Source organism: Elaeis guineensis, chromosome 1 (genome assembly GCF_000442705.2).
Source record: "Elaeis guineensis isolate ETL-2024a chromosome 1, EG11, whole genome shotgun sequence".
Taxonomy (NCBI): domain Eukaryota; kingdom Viridiplantae; phylum Streptophyta; class Magnoliopsida; order Arecales; family Arecaceae; genus Elaeis; species Elaeis guineensis.
Genome location: NC_025993.2, coordinates 9,537,406 through 9,557,488, shown reverse-complemented (window position 1 = coordinate 9,557,488; position 20,083 = coordinate 9,537,406). Strand labels below are relative to the sequence as shown.

The 20,083-nt window shown below is 43.6% G+C and overlaps 1 pseudogene; it reads right to left on the bottom strand.

The window, feature by feature from the left end:
- Positions 1 to 13,997: 13,997 nt before the first annotated feature.
- LOC105037469 (protein NRT1/ PTR FAMILY 5.10-like) lies at positions 13,998 to 19,444 on the bottom strand (annotated as a pseudogene).
- Positions 19,445 to 20,083: the final 639 nt, after the last annotated feature.

Below are 20,083 nucleotides of genomic sequence, written 5' to 3'. Positions count from 1 at the left end.
TTTGTTTTTCTATGGTTTTCGAGTCCTTTTCCAATCAAATCTTTGTGGTTTTGTGGTTTGCTTTCTTTGACAGATATGAAGAACGGCTAATAGTATTTTTTTTTTTTTTGGTCAAACGGCTAATGGTATTTGCTACTCTCATTTTGACTATGTTGGCTAGGATATTTATATATGAAAATCTCTTCCTCTATACATACACGCACACACGTATAAGCACAGTAGATACTTTTTAAAATATTTATGAAAAGAACGAAAATAAACTGAAGTGGTTTCGTCGAAGTGCTTGGATACCCATAGGAGACTAGGCAAGAACCTGCTTGGAACCCAGGATTTGGTTGTCATTCTAGGACCATACACCCCAATTGGACTCCTGCATAATTGAATGAACTTCAGATGCCCATTTTAAAATAACCAACATACTTGGGCCCTGTTTGGCATTAATGTAAGTAGTAGATTTTTTTTTTTTATAGAGCTTTGACAGTAGAGCTTTTACTAATAAAATATTTAATAAAAAAATATTTACTATTTGGGAATTACATATTTGAAACACCGTGAAACTTTAACATTTATTTGATAACCGAATTGAGAAAATGCTTCTAGTATCAGGAATGATGGTAAAGGATATTATATAATATTTTTAATTATGTAATTGTTTGCACCATCAAGAAGTTTTGATATTTAACCTAAATAATATGATAAAAAATATTTTCAATTTATTATAAAATAAGATATTTATATAATATTACATAATAATGTTTTTATATAATAATATGATATCATTATTTTTAATATGTTATAAAAGTACTAATTATAATACTCATAAGTACAATAACATTATATTACTACAGTATAATTGTTATAATATAATAATGATGATGATGATAATAATTAACATTATCAAAATATCATATAAAATAATATGTAGTTATAAAATTATTATATGATAATATAATATATTTATTGCATTGCATTATATTATATTATAATTATATTGTACCATCAAAAATCGTTATTATAAAGCATTGTTAACTTAGGATTTGTAAGTTGTTTTTTTTTATATAAAAAATACATTGCTGAAATTCAAACCTTGTGCACAAAGAAAAAAATCTTCTGATGCATTAAGTAGAGCTTTTGCCGTAGCTCAAAATTGAAGTGTTTTTTCTAGAAGGTAATTTTTGGCTTTTGGAGGAGTCAGTTATTTTAAAATTTTTAACAAACACCTCAAAATCACTTAAAAAACCTTCCAACCATACAAGAAAAATTTTTGGCTCTTCAAAAGTAATACTAAATTGAATCTTAAATTTTTAATTTTTCTATTATTTATGTTCAATCAAAATGTTAGAGATAGATCTCATATATTTTCTTCCTAACTAAATAGGAACAAGTGCAATGTGATCGGTCGCCATTATCGGACAAAATGACTATAGTAGGTTTTGATGTGTGTAGTCATGTAAAGAAGTTATTATCGATATGATTAATTAAATAATTGAGCTTGACATGCATATTAGCACCATAAACTAAACAATATCTGTTTTTTTTTTTTGGTAAAATGGGGATGAAACCATATTATTAAAAGATAATAGAAGTGTACATGGCAGTAAACAGGAGTACACAACCAACAAAAGGCCCAATGAACAAAATAAAGTACTGTAGTATATAGACACAATGGGCCAGTATTAGCCAGAGTAGAATAAACATAGGGTACAAACAGAAAGCAAAAGATGGACAGCCAAGAAATACGGAAGCCAAACAAGCAGACCACCCATCAGCCAACAAAATTATGTTGTCACCAACTTGAAATCTAGAGAAACTGCAATACTCCCTGAAGGATGGTAGAATACAGCCTAGCCAAAGTACCAATGCATACCCAGTAAAGATGTGGCAGATCAAGATAAAGAGATATAGCATTACAAAACAAAGTGAAGTCCATTGAGAAGATGTAAAAAGCTATGTTAGATGATGTAGTTAATATGCCGAATATGGTCCACCAATATCTTGCATGATGCAGCATACCAGATTTGGGATCTATTGCTTTTGATTAAAGATTCTGTCATTGTGAGCTTGCCAAATCATCCATGCAACACGTGTCACTATTGATTTCTTAGCTTGATTTACCGAGACATCAGCATATGGTCTAGTAATGTCGGCAAGTCAAAGGAAAAGAAGTACAATTGGTACATATTGCAAAGATGATGCCAACAAGCTGTAGCAAATGAACAAGTAAGAATTACATGAGCACAATCTTCTGCGGCATTCGGACATAAATCACAAACCTGCATGTCCATGAGAATAATATCACAACGAACTAGAAAACCTTGAGTAGCTAACCTGCCCTTCTGTAGTTGCCAGCAAAAGGTTTTGATCCTTGGTGGGACATTTAAATTCCAAATCCAGTGAAATGAATAAGAAGAATTAGGCTGCTGCACAGAGGGAGATAGATGATGCATATCCCTAAGTGAAACATGCATCATCTCAGAAAAAAATAACTCAGTCATTTGAGTAGTATCCCAAGATCGAGAAAGGGTGATCAAATCTACTACTTTAAGATCTAGAGATTGAGTATCCATATTAATATATGTAGGTCAGGCAACTAAAGGCAAATGAGAAATCCAAGGGTCTATATAAACATTAAGAGGATCACCTGAACCAACAACCCATTGAAATTGAAATTGAACAGAAAGTCTTACTACACATATTTTGCACCAAATATTAGAGCAATATCGAGGAACAGCAAAATGCATCCAGGAATCAGAAAACTGATATTGTGCTCTAAGTAGTTGGGCCCATAAGGATATAGGATGCAGAATAAGTTGTGCAGCTAGTTTACATAAACTTTGATGCCTCCTAGAGATTAAATATTGCAAACCTAAGCCACCATGAATCTTAGGCAAACATATTTGCTCCCATGCCACCTGATGAAAACCTCTTCCATCACTTGGATGTCCCCACAAACAAGCCTAAAACTCCCTTGCCAACTGAGTGATGATAGTTGTCGAAACATGAAGAGAAGATGACACGTACAAAGGTATAGTAGAGAGAACCGGTTGTAATCAAGTAAATTGACCAGTAAAAAGAGAGTGATAATCAGATACATTAAAAGCCCGACCTGAAATTGGAACCCCTCAATACTGCTTAGGCATGTGTTTATGAGGAACATTCAGAATACTAAGAATTTGATACTTGAGATTTAGAGGTGTAGAGAGGGACTAAAAGTGATTTATGATTTAACAAAATTAACAGCTTGACCTGAGTGATGAAAATAAGCATCAATAAGGAAAGCAAGACATGCAGCATCCCGCATCATTGCATGAGCTAGCAAAATACAATCATCAGCATAAAAGATATGAGAAATAATCAGGCCAGCCAGTGGTTTATAGGCTTTTAGTGAATGATTAACAACAGCACAATCCCGAAGTTAGAATATTTCAAAGCAAAGAATGAAAAGATAGGGTGAGAGTGGACATCCCTGTCAAATACCCTAGAGGCCTAGAACCAAATAGACGATGAACTATTAGTTGGAGGAAATTATGGATTAAAAATATAAGCCTGAATACAATGTATAAAAGTCAGATAAAAACTAAATTGAGCAAGCACACAATAAAGAAAAGATCAATGTACCCTATCATATGTCTTTTCCATAAACAATTTTAACATCATTAAGCTTCTAGACTGCGGAGCCTGGAAGAGAGAATGCATAAATTCTTGAGCAAGAAAGATATTAGAAGTAATTTTCCTGCTATGCGCAAGAGCTCCCTGCTCCTCAGATATCAAAGTGGGCATAATGACCTGAAGCTGATGCACTAACACCTTTGCTACAAGCTTATAAATAGTATTACATAAACTTATGAGCCTATAATCATGGATATATGAGGGATTAGACTTTCTGGACATCAAATAGATAAAGTCTTCTTCCAAGATGCAGGCAAAAAACCAGAGGTAAAGAAATATGTAACAGCCAAAATTACATCAAGTTTAATAAAAGACCAGTAACGCTGAAAGAAAATGTTGGAAATCTTTTAGGACTAGGTGCCTTGTCAGGATGAAGGCTGGATAAAGCAAATTTAATCTGTGTCATTGTAACAGGCTGAATTAATGAATCATTCTGCATAGATGTAATAATAGAGATAACTAGGGGATGATCAAGGTGCCCAAGATTTGCATCTGTCTCTCAACATTGTCGAAAGTGCTTTACCAACAAAGCATGCATAGGAACAGAATCAGTAATACGGTCCTCTTGAGTGTAAGTAAACTATGAATTTTATTCTTTCATCTGCAGCACCACAAATTGATTAAAGAACTTGTGTTAGCATCACCCTCCTATAGCCAAATGGTCCGTGTTTTGATGCTAGAGTGTCTCTTGGCAATAATACAAAACTTGATGATATTGCTGCAATAGAGACAACTTGGTGGCAGTTAGGCCCGTCCTCTCATGACCCAGTTTCCACACTAATTCTCAAGCTCCGGCACTTAAGATCTCAACTCAGATCCTGGAATCACCAGAATGTTGGTAATATCATTGCATAAAAGGACAAATTAATACAATTAATTGACTATCTAGACATCGAAGAGAAAAAGAGAATGCTAACAACTGCTGAATATGAGGAGCATCAGGATTTGAAAACTAAAGTGGATTCACTGCTCTCTTATGAAGAGACTCTATGGCGACAGCAAGCAAGAGTGCAATGGCTTGATTATGGAGACCGCAACACGAAATTCTTTCATCTGTGGGCAAGCAATGGGAAAAGGAAAAATCTCATCACAAACCTGCATCATCAGCAAACTGTGGTAACATATCAGAAGGTTATTCAGGATTGCTTCTGTCAACATTTTTAGCAATTACTTGGAAATAGCACACAGCCGAGCATTACAGCTAACTGGCATGCTCTTTATCCTGAAGGACCGCTTCAACTTCAAGATTTAGAAGCGCAGTTCACTGAGGAGAAAGTCAAACATGCAGTTTTTCAGATGGCATCACAGAAATCTCCCGGACCAGATGGGTTCTCATTCAAATTTTACAAGCACTTTTGGCACATCATTAAAGATGACCTGCTAAAGGCACTTCAAATTTCTATTGTCACCATACAAATTTAGATAGGCTGAACTGTTCTTACATAACTCTGATTCCAAAGAAGGAAGTTAATTGCACTGTAAAATATTATACGTCGATCAGCTTAATGAATGGCATTGTCAGAATAATCTCCAAGATTCTGTCAATAAGACTTGCCAGCAAACCAGGAAACCTCATCAACTCCTCCCAATCTACATTTATCCAAAAGCGGTCAATTTCTGATATATTTGTGACAGCAACTGAGATTATATCACAGGCCAGGCAACTGAAACACCAAGGAATCATCCTTAAACTGGATTTTGAGAAGGCTTTTCATAATGTGGCGTGGCCTTTTCTCTTAGAACTACTACAGGCTCGAGGATTTGGTGATAAATGGTGCAACTAGATTAAAGACATTGTCACCACTGCTAAGTCATCCTTATTAATTAACGGTTCTTAGGGAAATTATTTTAACAATTGCAGAGGTCTACATCAAGGAGAACCTCTTTCGCCTCAGCTCTTCATTCTTGTTGCTGACACACTGAATAGAATCTTCAGGCTGGCCGCTTCGAATGGCATGATTAGAGGTATTGGTGACAATGGAATCATCAGTCAGTTACTCAACCTTCAATTCGCTGATGATACACTCATATTCTATGGAGTTTCAGGGAATATATCACCTCCTTCAAATTTATTCTCTATTCCTATGAACTCCTGTCTGGGATGAAAATTTTTTTTGACAATCCATGGTTATAGGAATTGGAATCCCTAAAACTCATAGTGATCAGATAGCATCCATCCTCGGTTGTAAAGCAGAAGATCTTCCTTTCAACTATTTGGCTTGTTAGGATTTGACGCCTCGAGATTCAGCCCACATTGAGCCTACAGCACGGTTCGCGGCGAAAAACGGAGTCCAACGAGACCAAGATCACCCGAAACGGAGCTCGGATGGACGAGATACGAGCTTTTGAAGTCGGCATGAGAATCGAGGCGGCGGAGGACCGCCGGCGACCGGCGGCGGGCGGCAGCGGCTCGGCCGCAGACGGCGGCGCGCGGGACGTGCGACCCAGGCCCGCAGCCCAGCCGGGCGCGCGGCCCAGGCGCGCGCAGGCCCGCGCGCGCGGGCCGGCCCAGGCCAGCGGCCTGCTGGCCCCCCTTGCCCCGGTCCACCGTGGATCGGGTGGTCCACGGCGCAGCCTGTGAACCGCGTGGGCATTTTTCACGTGTTTCTCGCGGTCCACGGCACTATTCTGTGGACCGGAGCACGATCTAAGTGCCCAGAGGGCTCCCGGTCTTGATCCGACGGTCCGAGAGGTTTTTTGGCTTTGTTTAGGACTCCTAATCCCTCTCTAATCAAGTTTAAACATAGTTTTAAACCTTTAAAAAGCCTGTGACCAAACAGAGAGGTGAGTGATTGGTTTTCTCGCCGCCGTACGAACCAGAGGAGAGAGAGAGGCGTGAGGCTGCTGTGAGAGAAGGAGCAGGAGGCTTCTGGACAGCGGTCGCCAGGCTCTTCAGGAGTTCAGGGGGGTCTCCAAGAGAGAGAGAGCTTTTGTGAGGGGAACTTCAGGTGAGAGAGAATTGGGTGTACAAGGGTTGAGGGTGAGGTCTCCTCTTGTAAAATTTTCTTTTTCATAGTGAAGTTTGCATGCCCCGTGGAGGCGAGCCCTTTTGTGGCTGATCCACGTATTTTGATTGTTTTTTCTTTTTGTTTTGTTTCTTCTTTCTTCCTGCTGCATCGCGTGGTACTGAAAGGGTTTGGGAGGTGGTGTCCTGGCCAGACATCCACCCAACAAGTGGTATCAGAGCAAGGCGGTACAAGGACGCAGATTGCAGTGGTGGTGAGCAAGACTGAAGATGGAGAAAACAGGAACAATCAAGATGGAGATCAACAAGTTCGATGGTAAGAGCAATTTCTCCTTGTGGCAGGCAAGGGTGAAGGACGTGCTCATCCAACAGGGGTTGATCGATGCTCTCTTGTGCGATGAGAAGCCGACTACCATGGAGGTGCGGGATTGAAAACAGCTACAGATGCAGGCGGTGAGTACCATCCGCATGTACCTGCGGATGAGGTGGTGATCCATGTGCTGAGCGAGACTTCTCCGACGGTGCTATGGTCGAAGCTCGAGGAGTTGTACATGGCGAAGTCTCTCACCAATACTCTTTTCCTCTGGAGGTAGTTTTACCAACTGCGAATGACTGAGGGACAGAACGTGCAGGAGCATCTGAGCCACTTCCAGAAGATCCTCACCGACCTTCTCAGCGTTGGCGAGAACATTGAGGAGAAGACCAGGGTGCTGGTTTTGCTGGCATCGCTTCCTCCTTCGTACGAGTCCTTGGTGACTGCTCTTCTAGTGGGAAGAGCACTATCAAGATGGACGAGATCACCGCGGCGATACTCCAGAATGAGGTTCTCAGGAAGGAGAACCCAGCTTCGAGCTCAGGTGGCGGTAGCTCAGCTTTGATGGCTTCTGGAGGTGTAGGAGGCGGTAGACGGAGCGACAGGAGATCACAACGAGGGCGGTCTATGTCCAGGAGGGACTTGAGCAAAACCAGGTGTTACCGGTGTGAAGAGTTGGGGCATCTAGCCAGAGATTGCCCTCAACTAAAAAATCGGACGGTGGCTGCTGTAGCGACGGCCGGCAGCGATTCAGATGGAGATGTCCTGGAGATATCTGACGAGGTATTTACTTCTTCCCAGCAGTGGATATTAGATTCTGCATGCCCTTATCATGTGTGTTGCAGAGAGGAGCAGTTTGACTCCCTGAAGAACAGTGAGAGCACTGTATATCTGCCGGATGGATCGAGCTGTGCGATCAGAGGCATTGGGATGGTCAGCTGGAGGACACATGATGGTGCAGTGAGGAGATTAGGGAAGGTCCGATACATACCCGATTTCAGACGAAATCTTATCTCACTTAGCAGACTGGATTCGAGAGGCTACAGGATGGTAGCCGGTGGAGGAATCCTGAGGGTGCTACACGGCGATAGGATTGTGCTGGAGGAGAAGAAGGGGAGCAGAGAACATTATTACCTGGCAGGGAGCCCAGTGCGAGGTGGAGCATCGGGAGCCAGGTGCAGTCCAGAGCGAGGTGGAGCTCCAGGAGGCGGATCGGGCACGAGACAGGAGACTCGGGAGGACGAGAGGCGACGTCGTAAGGTAAGATTCCTATTGCCGCATGATGATGCCCCGAGCAGGTCTCAAGTCAGGAGAAGCACAGCATACGACGGAGATGGGATCGAGCAGCCTGGCTCGACTCCCATGTTTGCCCATCCATGATCAGCAGGCGATTGTCCCAGGGCATGGGGGCGAGGAGATCCAGAAGCTCTCAGAGTTTGGAGGAGGCCGAATATCGAGTCGAGGTGGAAATTGTTAGGATTTGATGCCTCGAGATTCAGCCCATATTGAGCCCACAGCGAGGTTCGCGGCGAAAAATGGAGTCCAATGAGATCAAGATCACCCGAAACGGAGCTCGGATGGACGAGATACGAGCTTTTGAAGTCAGCACGAGAATCGAGGCGGTGGAGGACCATCGGCGATCGTCGACGGGCGGTAGCGGCGTGGCCGCAGGCGGCGGCACGCGGGACGCGCGACCCAGGCCCGCAGCCCAGCCGGGCACGCGGCCCAGGCGCGCGGCCCAAGCGCGCGCAGGCCCGCGTGCAGGTGCGGCCCAGGCCCGCACGCGCGGGCCGGCCCAGGCCAGCGGCCTGCTGGCCCCCCTTGCCCCGGTCCACCGTGGACCGGGTGGTCCACGGCGTGGCTTGTGAACCGCGTGGGCATTTTCCATGCGTTTCTCGCGGTCCATGGCACTATTCCGTGGACCGGAGCGCGATCTAAGGGCCCAGAGGGCTCCCGATCTTGATCCGACGGTCAGAGGGATTTTTTAGCTTTATTTAGGACTCCTAATCCCTCTCTAATCAAGTTTAAACCTAGTTTTAAACCTTTAAAAAGCCTGTGACCAAACAGAGAGGTGAGTGGTTGGTTTTCTCGCCGCCGTACGAACCAGAGGAGAGAGAGAGGTGTGAGGCTGCTGTGAGAGAAGGAGCAGAAGGCTCCTGGACAGCGGTCGCCAGGCTCTTCAGGGGTTCAGGGGGATCTCCAAGAGAGAGAGAGCTTTTGTGAGGGGAATTTCAGGTGAGAGAGAATTGGGTGTACAAGGGTTGAGGGTGAGGTCTCCTCTTATAAATTTTTTTTTTCATAGTGAAGTTTGCATTCCCCGTGGAGGCGAGCCCTTTTGTGGCTGATCCACGTATTTTGATTGTTTTTTTCCTTTTGTTTTGTTTCTTCTTTCTTCCTGCTGCATCGCATGGTACTGAAAGGGTCTTAGGAGGTGGTGTCCTGGTCAGACATCCACCCAATATGGCTTACCGCTGTAATTTAAGCATATGCAACACCATGATTGGTCACCGTTGATTGAGAAGGTTTCAAAAAAACTAGCGAGCTGGAAGAGGAAATTGCTCACCATTGCTGGCCGACTCACACTACTTAACTCAGTCATCACTCCAATTCTAACTTATTGGATATCCTGCTTCATCTTGCCACCCGGCATCATCCGAAGAATTGATAGACTGAGGCGGGCATTTTTCTGAATAGGAGAAGACAAGGCAAAACAAGGTCGACATCTGCTACGATGGAGTACTGTCTGTCGACCAAAAAGATTTGGTGGAATGGGCATCATGAACATCCCAATCTTAAACAAAGTTCTGTTTTGCAAATGGTGGTGGAAGCTTTTTGAGAATCAATGCTCACCCCTGTACTCACTGATTTCTAAAATATTAGGATTTGATGCTTCGAGATTCGGTCTATATTGAGTCTACGATGAGGTCCGTAATGATAAACAGATTCTAATGAGTTCAAGATCATCCCAAACGGAGTCCGGACGAAGAAGATACGCTTGATTGAAGGTGGCACGAAATCTGGAGCGGCAAAGGCCGACGGTGAGCCGGTGGAGGCAATTGTGGAGCGATGGCACGGCTGCGTGCGGCAGTGCATGATCAGGCCACGAGCATGCTGCCTAGCGTGCGAACGCATAGGTGCACCTGCATGGTGCAAAGCCCAAGCCCACTTGCGCAGGTGGGGGTGTGGCCCAGGCCCGCACAAGCATGCGCAGGAGCAGGCGCGTGGGTATCCCGGTCCATGGTGGATCGGGCGGTGCATGGGTGGGTGAATGGATCGGGCACCTGTTTCCCATTGGTTTCTCGTGGTCCATCGTGGACTGGCTTGCGTTTCCTATGGGTTTCTCACGGTTTACAGTTTTTCTGTGCACCATGTCGCGATCCAACGATCTGGAGCAGCACGATCGTGATTTGAGGGTTCAGAAAGATTTTGGGTGCTGTGGGAGTCTGTACTCCTATTCTTTCATGGTTTTAAAGCTTTAAAAGGTCCTATTCATGGAACAGAGAGTGCGTGCATGCAGCTTTGTTCGATAGAGAACCTAGAGAGCAACAGAGGTGGGGCTCTGATAAGAGCAGGAGCAGGAGGCTTCAGACAGACTGTTGGACAGTGGACAGCAGTCGCTTTAGGGATTCAGAGGGGTCTTCCTAGAAAGAGAGCTTTTGTGAGGGAGAGCTTCTTGTGAGAAAGAGATTGGGTGTACGAGAGTTGAGGATGTGATCTTCTCTTGTAATTTTTTCTCTTTTCTTATAGTGAAGCTTCCATGCCCCGTGGAGGTGAGTCATTTTTTGACTGATCCACGTATTTGATTGTTTCTATTTTATTTTTTCTCTCTTCTTGCTGTGATGCACGGTATCGAAAAAATTCTGGAAGATGATGTCCTGGCTAGACATTCCCAACAAGTGGTATCAGAGCGAGGCGGTACTAAGATGCAAATTGCGATAGTGGTGAGCAAGATTGAAGATGGAGAAGACATGATCAATCAAGATGGAGACAATAAGTTTGATGGAAAGAGCAATTTCTCCTTGTGGCAGGCAAGGGTGAAGGACATGCTCATCCATCAAGGGTAGATCGATGCTTTCTTATGCAAGGAGAGGCCGACCACTATGGAGGTGCAGAATTGAAGGTAGCTTCAGATGTAGGCGGTGAGTACCATCTGCATGTACCTAGTGGATGAGGTGGTGATCCATGTGCTTGGCGAGATTTTTTCAACGGTGATGTAGTCGAAGCTCGAGGAGTTGTATATGACGAAGTCTCTCACCAACATCCTTTTCTTCTAGAGGCAGTTCTACCAGTTGTGAATGACTGAGGGACAGAGTGCACAGGAGTATCTCAGTCACTTCTAGAAGATCCTTACCGACCTCTTCAGCGTTGGCTTAAAAATTGAGGAGAAGACCAGGATGCTGGTCTTGCTAGCATTGCTTCCCCCTTTGTATGAGTTCTTGATGACTGCTCTTCTAGTGAAAAGAGTACCATCAAGATGGACGAGGTTACCGTGGTGATTTTTAGAACGAGGTTCTCAGGAGAGAGAACCCAGCTTCGAGCACAGGTGGCAATTCAGCTTTGATGGTTTCTAGAAGAGCAGGAGGCAGTAGGCGGAATGATAGGAGATCGCAATGAGGGCGGTCCAAGTCTAGGATGAGGGACTTGAGCTAGATCAGATGTTATCGGTGTCACGAGTTGGGACATCTAGTCAGAGATTGCTCTCAACTCAGGGATCGGACGAGGGCTACTACAGCGACGGCCAGTATCAATTCTGACAGTGATGTCCTAGATATATGTGATGAGGTATCTATTTTTTTTCAGTGATGGATTTTAGATTCTGCATGCATCTATCATGTATGTTGCAAAGATGAGCAGTTTGACTCCCTGAAGAGCAGTGAGGACACTGTTTATTTGCTGGATGGATCGAGCTGTGCGATCAGAGGCATCAAGATGATCAGCTGGAGGACACATGATGGTGTAGTAAGGAGATTGGAGAAGGTCCATATATATCCGATTTCAGACGAATCTTATCTCACTGAGCAGATTAATTCGAGAGGCTACAACATGGTAGCTGGTGGAGGAATCCTGAAGGTGTTGCATTACGATAGAATTATTCTGGAGGAGAAGAAGAGGATCAGAGGATATTACTACCTGGCAGGAAGTCCTGTACGAGGTGGAGCTTCAGAAGTCAGAAGGAGCCTAGAGCGAGGTGGAGCTCCAATAGAGGTGGATCGAGTACAAGACACGAGACTCGAGAGATGAGAGGTGATATCGCAAGGTGAGATTCCTATTACCCTAGGATGATATCCCAAGCAGATCTCAGGTTAGAAGGAGCATAGTATACGATGGAGATGGGATCGAGTGGCCTGGCTCGACTCCCATATCTTTCCATCCATGATCAACAGGCGATTGTCTCATGGCATGGGGGCAAGGAGATTCAGAAGCTCTCAGAGTCAGGAGGGGGCCGAATGTCGAGTCGAGGTGGAGATTATTAGAATTTGACATCTCATAATTCGGTCTATATTGAGCCTATAGTGAGGTCTGCGATGACAAACGGAGTCCAACGAGCTCAAGATCATCTCAAACAGAGTTCGAACGAAGAAGATACGTTCGATTGAAGATGGCATAAAATTCAGAGCGATGGAGGCCGGTGGTGGGTCGGCGGTGGGCTGGTAGAGGCGCGGTGGTGCGGCTACGTACGGTAGCATGCGACCAGGCTGCGAACGCACAGCCAATGTGCGAACACGCGGACACGCACACGATGCACAGCCCAGGCCCATGCGTGCATGCGCGGGCATAGCCCAGGCCCATGCGAGCACGTGCGGGCACAGCCCAGGCCCATGCGAGCACGCACAGGAGCAGGCGCGGGGGTATCTCGATCCATGGTGGACCAGATGGTGCATGGGCGGGCGCATGGACCGGGCGCCCGTTTCCCATTGGTTTCTCGCAGTCCACCATGGAACGGCTAGTGTTTCCTATGGGTTTCTCGCGGACTACGACTTTTTTTGTGCACCAGGTTACGATCCGACGGTCTGGTGCAGCACCGATCGTGATCTGAGAGTTCAGGAGGATTTTGGATGCTGTGAGGAGTCTGTACTCTTATTCTTTTTACGGTTTTAAGGCTTTAAAAGGCCCTGTTCATGGAACAGAAAGTGCATGCGTGCGGCTTTATTCGACAGAGAACCCAGAGAGCAACAGAGGCGAGGCACCGATAGGAGTAAGAGCAGGAGGCTTCAGGCAGACTGTTGGACAGCGAACAATGTCACTTCAGGAGTTTAGGGGGGTCTTCCTAGAGAGAGCTTTTGTGAGGAGAGCTTTTTGTGAGAGAGAGATTGGGTGTACGGGAGTTGAATGTGTGATCTTCTTTTGTAATTTTTTCTTTTTTCTTATAGTGAAGCTTGCATGTCCTGTGGAGGCAAGCTCTTTTTTGGCTGATCTACATACTTGATTGTTTCTATTTTATTTCTTTTCTCTTCCCGCTGTGACGTGCGGTATCGAAAAGATCCTGAGAGGTGTGGTAATCAACATGAAACTTATTTTTAGCATCGCCCTTTCATGCTAAACACGTCGAGCCAACAATACTCATCGACATTTTGAAACTCAGTTAGAAGATTAGCAGCTTATTTCAGACTCTCATCAAATTCAACCTTGGCAACGGAACCAACATCATGTTCTGGTACGACACATGGATATTTCCTCAATCCATCAAAGATCGGTTCCCTCATCTATATGCTCTTGCGACTTGGAAGAATACCACAGTTGCTGATGCTTGTATCTGCTTCAAAGAATTTAACCTCAGCTCACTAGTCTCGCAAGACTCCCTTAATGGTAATCTTCAAAATTTGAGGCATGCGATGTCAACTTTGGACCCCTCAGATGATCCAGACTCCTTACACTGAAAATGGTTCCCGCACAGACAGTTTTCAACGAAACAATGCCACAATTTTCTCATGGATGGTGGTGATAGACCTTTTATCAGCCAACTTCTATGGAAAATAGGAGTTCCGGAGAAGGTTAATTGCTTCATCTATTTATATTCTCAAGACAAAATTTTAACTAAATCCAATCTTGCTAAGCGAGGGTGGAAGGGTGCAGATAGATGCCTGCTTTGCAATTCCAACTCAGAAACAGTGGATCATATATTTTTGCAGTATTCTTTTTCTAAAACAGTTTAGTCGATATTATTGCAGAATTTTCAGCATAATGATCTTCCACACAATCAGTCTCTTCTTTGGACTTCTTGGCGATTGGATGAGGGAAAACCGCTAAGCTATTCTTATCTTGGACCAATCACCTGCCTGCTAACAATAACCCAGCGGTTAGCCAGGTTTCGACCTATATGAAGGGAGTTCTTGAAACACAGCTTCATTGTCAGCATTATCTTCAGCAACCCCTTCTGATATAACTGATTTGAGAACCTGTAATCCACTCTGTTTGCACTGTGTATTATATGGGACGAGAACTTAGCAGCGTCTCAACCTGTCAAAATATACTATAACTAATGTATTGCAACTATGTATAGTAATAATAATAAACCCCTTGGGTTAGGCCTTCCCTAACTCATTTCCATCAAAAAAAAAAAAAAAAAATAGAGACAACATAAAATTATGCAAATTGACAGGCAAACCCTCCATGCTGTGCCTCTTGCATTTGCAAATCATGAATTTGATCATAAATTTGCTGGCCACAAGAAAAAAGATCATCCGTTTTACAATTCCACCTTCGAATAGCTCTACGAGCATTATCAAATAACAAAGCTTAATTCCTAGTGAGTGATGCCCATGACACTGTCAAGCATTTTGAATAACCTTAGATAAACCATCATAAGTTAACCAAAAATTTTTAAATCTAAAAAAAATCGGACCTCTGCGACTCTTATCAAGAAGCAAGATTAATAAAGGATAATTATTCGAAGCAAACCTTTTAAGATACATAACTATCGATTCAGGATAAATATTTAATCAATTATCATACACAAAAGTACGAACTATCCTTCTCAAACTCTAGCCAAGCCAAGTCTATTATTATGCCAGGTATATTGAGGTTCTTGAAAACTAACATCAATAAGCCTCAGGTATCAAAGAAAAGACCAAAATTCCCTACTTTCATGATTAACACAAAAAGACTTACCACTTTTTTATATCCATAGTATATAAAATATAATTAAAATCACCAACCAACAGTAAAGGCACCCGTAGAGTTAAGATACCCTGGACTCAAGATCAAACTTGACGATGCTCTAAAACATTAGTACTTGTATAAACAACACCTAGAATCTAAGTAGGTTCATTTGGAAAAGAAAAGACCCAAAAAGCAATTTACTGATTATAATGCATAAAATGTGCAATCCCTAGATTCTTTTTCCAAGCAATTATGATGCCCCCGACAAGACCAATTGATGGAATCAAATAAACTTCCCACCCAAGCTCCAAAACCTTTGGACTCTAAATAAAGCAGACTCATTTAATCTAGTTTCCAAGAAACATAAGACATCGGGACTATTTTGCCTCATCAAAGTTTTAGCATAGTTAGCAGAAGGCGCCTTAGCAGTCCCCTGCAATCATGTACCAATATCCTCATAATGAAGCAAATGCCAAATCATGAGATAACCCAGATTCCATCTCCATAGTACATGTACTAGAGGAAGACTCCACTTGCATAGGCATCACATTACCAAAAATATCAGCTAAAACTTACGTACGAACAATGGTAGATTGAACTTGATGGACTACTAGCTCATGAGAAGTAATTGATTGATCTTTCTTGGAGAGTGAAACAAGAGGAGCAGGACCATAGATAGAAGAATGTATGGCTGTTTGCTATCCTTCCTGTGGTGATTGATTAGTAGTTGAACCAACCTCCTTTCAGACCTTAACCACCGACCCATGTGGCCTGGAAGATGAAGACTACCCAACCTGCTTTTCTGCCAGCCAATCGGCCTGATCATCATGTAATAGTTCAGTCTATGATAGAGAAACAGTTCTAGGAGAGGATTGAGAAGTATGATTTTTTGTTTGGAGATTGCTTCCTCTTGCCTTTTCCAAAGGATATTACAGAAGATTAAGCAGTAAAAAACCATGGTATCCATAATTTCGATAGATTGGGGATGCTGTATCTCCTTAGAGTATACCAAACTCATCAGTGGAGAGAAAGTGATTGATTCACTTGAATATCGAAGTATTAGGCCCATGATCTCTAGGTGGAGATCGTTTGGCCAGCTTTTTTTGGCACAGACCAAGTAGAACCAAATTGTCCACCAATAGAAGAGGGTTGAGATGCTACCATACTAGGCATGGGAGAAACCAAAACCTTAGCTGATTGGATCCAAGGGACAAACAACTGATTAGCAGATCCATCAGCATCCAAGCAGCCACAAGATTCCATAATCATGCCCATCGGGCCATATGTATAGCAAATCTTAGTGAGTTCTTCAGAAATAAATTGCTGCCATTGACAATCATGATGAACTTGAACAATAGCCCCCGGGAAAATAGTCTTAATAAGATTCATAAGCACACAAACATGAGCATACCCAATTCTAGCGGAATTCACGGTCCAATCATCCAAAAATAAAGGTGTCCCTGCCTTGACAGTAATCTTCTTAATTTTTTTCGATTCCTACAATTCTAATAGAAGATTGGGCAAACGGACCCTAGCTTGATTGACCACATCTCAACCAGGCCGAAAATCCGACTGCCATGGCTCAAGAGCGAGCAACTGACCAGCCAATAACCATGGACCCTTTTCAAGGAACCCACAGCCAAGAAACTTACGATCAAAGCATTTTGCCAACGATCCATAGATGGTTGGAAGTCAATCCCTAAGAAGTAGATGACCAGTTCCACAGCACTGCTTTCTCTATTCTTGTACACATAAGCCCGTGCAAGGTACATGTAGATGACCAGTTCCACAGTACTGCTTCCTCTATTCTTGTACACAAGCCCGTGCAAGGTACAAGTAGATGACCAGTTCCACAGCACTGAGTCCAGCAAGAAGCCAATAGAAGTAATCAAGATGAGCATGGTTTAGATTGTTGGAAAACCAACTCTCGCCATTCTCTGCGGTTGCTTTGTCAATCACAGATACTAGAAAGCTACTGATGACGTCCCCAATGCCAAAGATGCTCAGGTAGAGAGCAAGCCCGAGACTTCTCAATGCATCAGGGATCTGATCATAGAAAAACTCCTGCAAGCCAACCATCGTGAAAACATCTGCAATCCCATAGAGAACATACTGGGGAATCAACCACCACAAGCTTATCGGAATGGTTGCTGCGGGCTGATCGACCAGGCCAAAGTCTCTGGCAGTCTCAAGTCTCTTCAGCTCCACTAGAGCTGCTATAACCATAGAAATCAAAGAAATGACCATTCCAGTGCCAATCCTCTGAAGCATGGTGAGGCCTGCAGGCTTTCCGGAGAATTTTCTGACTATGGGCATAAGGACACGATCATAGATGGGAATGAAAGCTACAATGGAGGCACTGGTGAAGCTTTGTAGTGCTGCAGGCGGCACTGCAAGGTTTGAACCTATCCTTCTATCCAAGGTGCTTCCTTGCTTGGTAAAGAAGGTTGAAGACTGGGCAAAAACAACAGCATATATCAAGCAGCTTGCCCACATCGGAAACAATCCAAGTATCCCCTTTGCTTCATCTACATGATCCACATCGTCTACACTATCAATTTCCTTGCTTAATTGATGATGAACAAGTTGGACCACCAGATGGTCTAGAAATTGACAAACATAAGAGAGCCTTACCGGTTAATATATAATCATTATATTGCTGGGTCTGCTAGACAAATGATCTCATAAACAGACGTTAAAATGTACTCCTACTTGTACTGCGGTGTTTTTCCTGTTTGTTGAGATCCAATGGGAAAACTTGCCTACCTACGTCTTACCAACGACACAAGTGTTTTGCCTATTCGAACAAATGGACTCTCATCTTCCAGGACATAGAAGCGATAAGTCTTGGTCCCAAGCAAGAAAACAACAAGAGCAAACAGCATTGCAATGCATGGAATTCCAAATCCGTGGCCCCAGCCAATGTTATCTTGGATATAGCTTAGGATCACCCGTCTAACTAGAATGCCACCAGACACCTGAAGTACCACCAGTTGAAGAGGGAGCTCGTCCATCCATTCCTTAGGGTCATTTTGGTCGAACTGATCAGCGCCAAAGGCTTGAACACAAGGCTTGTGGCCTCCCTGGGCAAACAGCAATGATAGAGAGAGAAGTAGAAGAAGGCCATTTTGACAGGAGATGCTCTGCAGGTTGTGGGGTCCATCGTGTCACCACATTTGGATGGACGGATGGATGGCAGCACCAATGAGAGGGTGAGCATGCCCAAGCCCTGTGGTTCTCCATTCCAATCCACAGAATAAGCAGTCCGTATATTGTCTCTAATTCCGCAACAAGTCTTCGGAAAATATAAATATTTTAGTACATTCTTTGCTCGATTTAAAATTGTTGGGACAACCCGATCTATTTCTCTTAATTTAATAGCAATCTTTCGATTTATTATCCATCATCCCGATTATGAGTTGGCAATAAAAGATGGACCGTCAAAACTAAGCCATCGAAAGAGGTTTGATTCGGCTACAGCTTCTACGAATTTCGATACCCAACTTTCTATCGACGTCAGAAAATAAATAGCTGACTGTCAACCGTATAAGCCGACCGATCGTCGGTAACATTTGGTCGACTTTCTTGGCAGATACGATATAGCGACGATCAACTTTACAACTACTGATCAGTCAGCATATTGGAGTTACCGACTGATGGTCAATCGGAATACCAATAGCATCGACATACAGTCGGGGCGCTATATTTATCGACATAAAGTCGGCATATTAGAAACTACTAGTGCAGAAAGCACGTAACGGCTATATACTACAGATTGTCAATGGGCATTAACTGCCTATCCCACAGTCACATTATGTCGGAATAAGTGGGACCCATGTGCCAAACTGTTACAAATAGTTACCAACAGTTTGCTTATAAAAGAGAGGTAAAGGAACAGCGATGGTAAGATATTTTTGAACTGATATTTTGCTACACTCTTAATTAAATTTTTTATTCGACTACTCCCCACTGACTTAAGCATTGGAGGGTCTCCATCGGACATATTTTCAGCCAGTGGACTTTATTTTGTAGCTACTTTTCTCCGACCTCAAACGCTCCAAGGGATTGGCCGCAATAGATTAGCATGCCAAGTAGGAGGCGAAATAAATCAAGTCATGGCAAAGACAAGAGCCCAAAACAACTCCACCAGCTCCGCCAGACTTTCTTTCCGTCAGAAAAACTCCCACCTCCACCTCCAATGGCAAAGCCTAGTTCCTCACATCCAGTCATCACTACAAACGTCCAACTTGCTGCTTTAATACAGCAAATGAAGATGATGACGGAGGTAGTGCATAGTCTCTAACAACAACAAACACAACAATAGCAGCAATCGGCGGTGGAGTAACCGACGCCATGCATAGCTCCATCCAGGCACATCTCTCGATGCTCTCCTCCATCTCGAAATGACGATCAACCCGACATTCCTACCGCATCGAGTCGATACCATTCCGGTATTCTCACCATGCCGCTCAGCACTCACGACGGTCTCTCTCTCCTTCTCGCTGCCATAGTATCAAGAAGGAGAAGAGGCTGCGCACGCCTTCAACTTCTTGATCCTCGAGTTCTTCAGGAGACTCTACCTCTGGGTTCTCACAGCAACGGTGGCTTGATGACTACGAACATAAATTCAAAGAAATCGATCGCCAACTCATCCGACGTCAAGTGGATGGTCAAGGATCCTCCAACGATCTTGGCATCCATACCGCTCCATCTTTCTCTCAGCACATCTTGGTTGAGCCAATTCTATCTCTGTTCAAGATGCCACATATAGAGCCATATGATAGCTCCACCAATCTAATTGACCATTTGGAGAGCTACAAGGCTCTCATCATAATCCAGGGGCAATCGATGACCTCTTATGTCTTGACTTTCCGACCACTATTTGGAAGGCTGCTCGAGTCTGATATTTTAGGCTTTAGCCAGAAAGCATACACTTCTTTGAGCTGCTAGAGCATTCGTTCGTGACTCACTTCAGTACCAGCAAAACAATACCGCAAACGTCCGACAGTCTCTTCTCTATCAAGTAGAATGAAGGA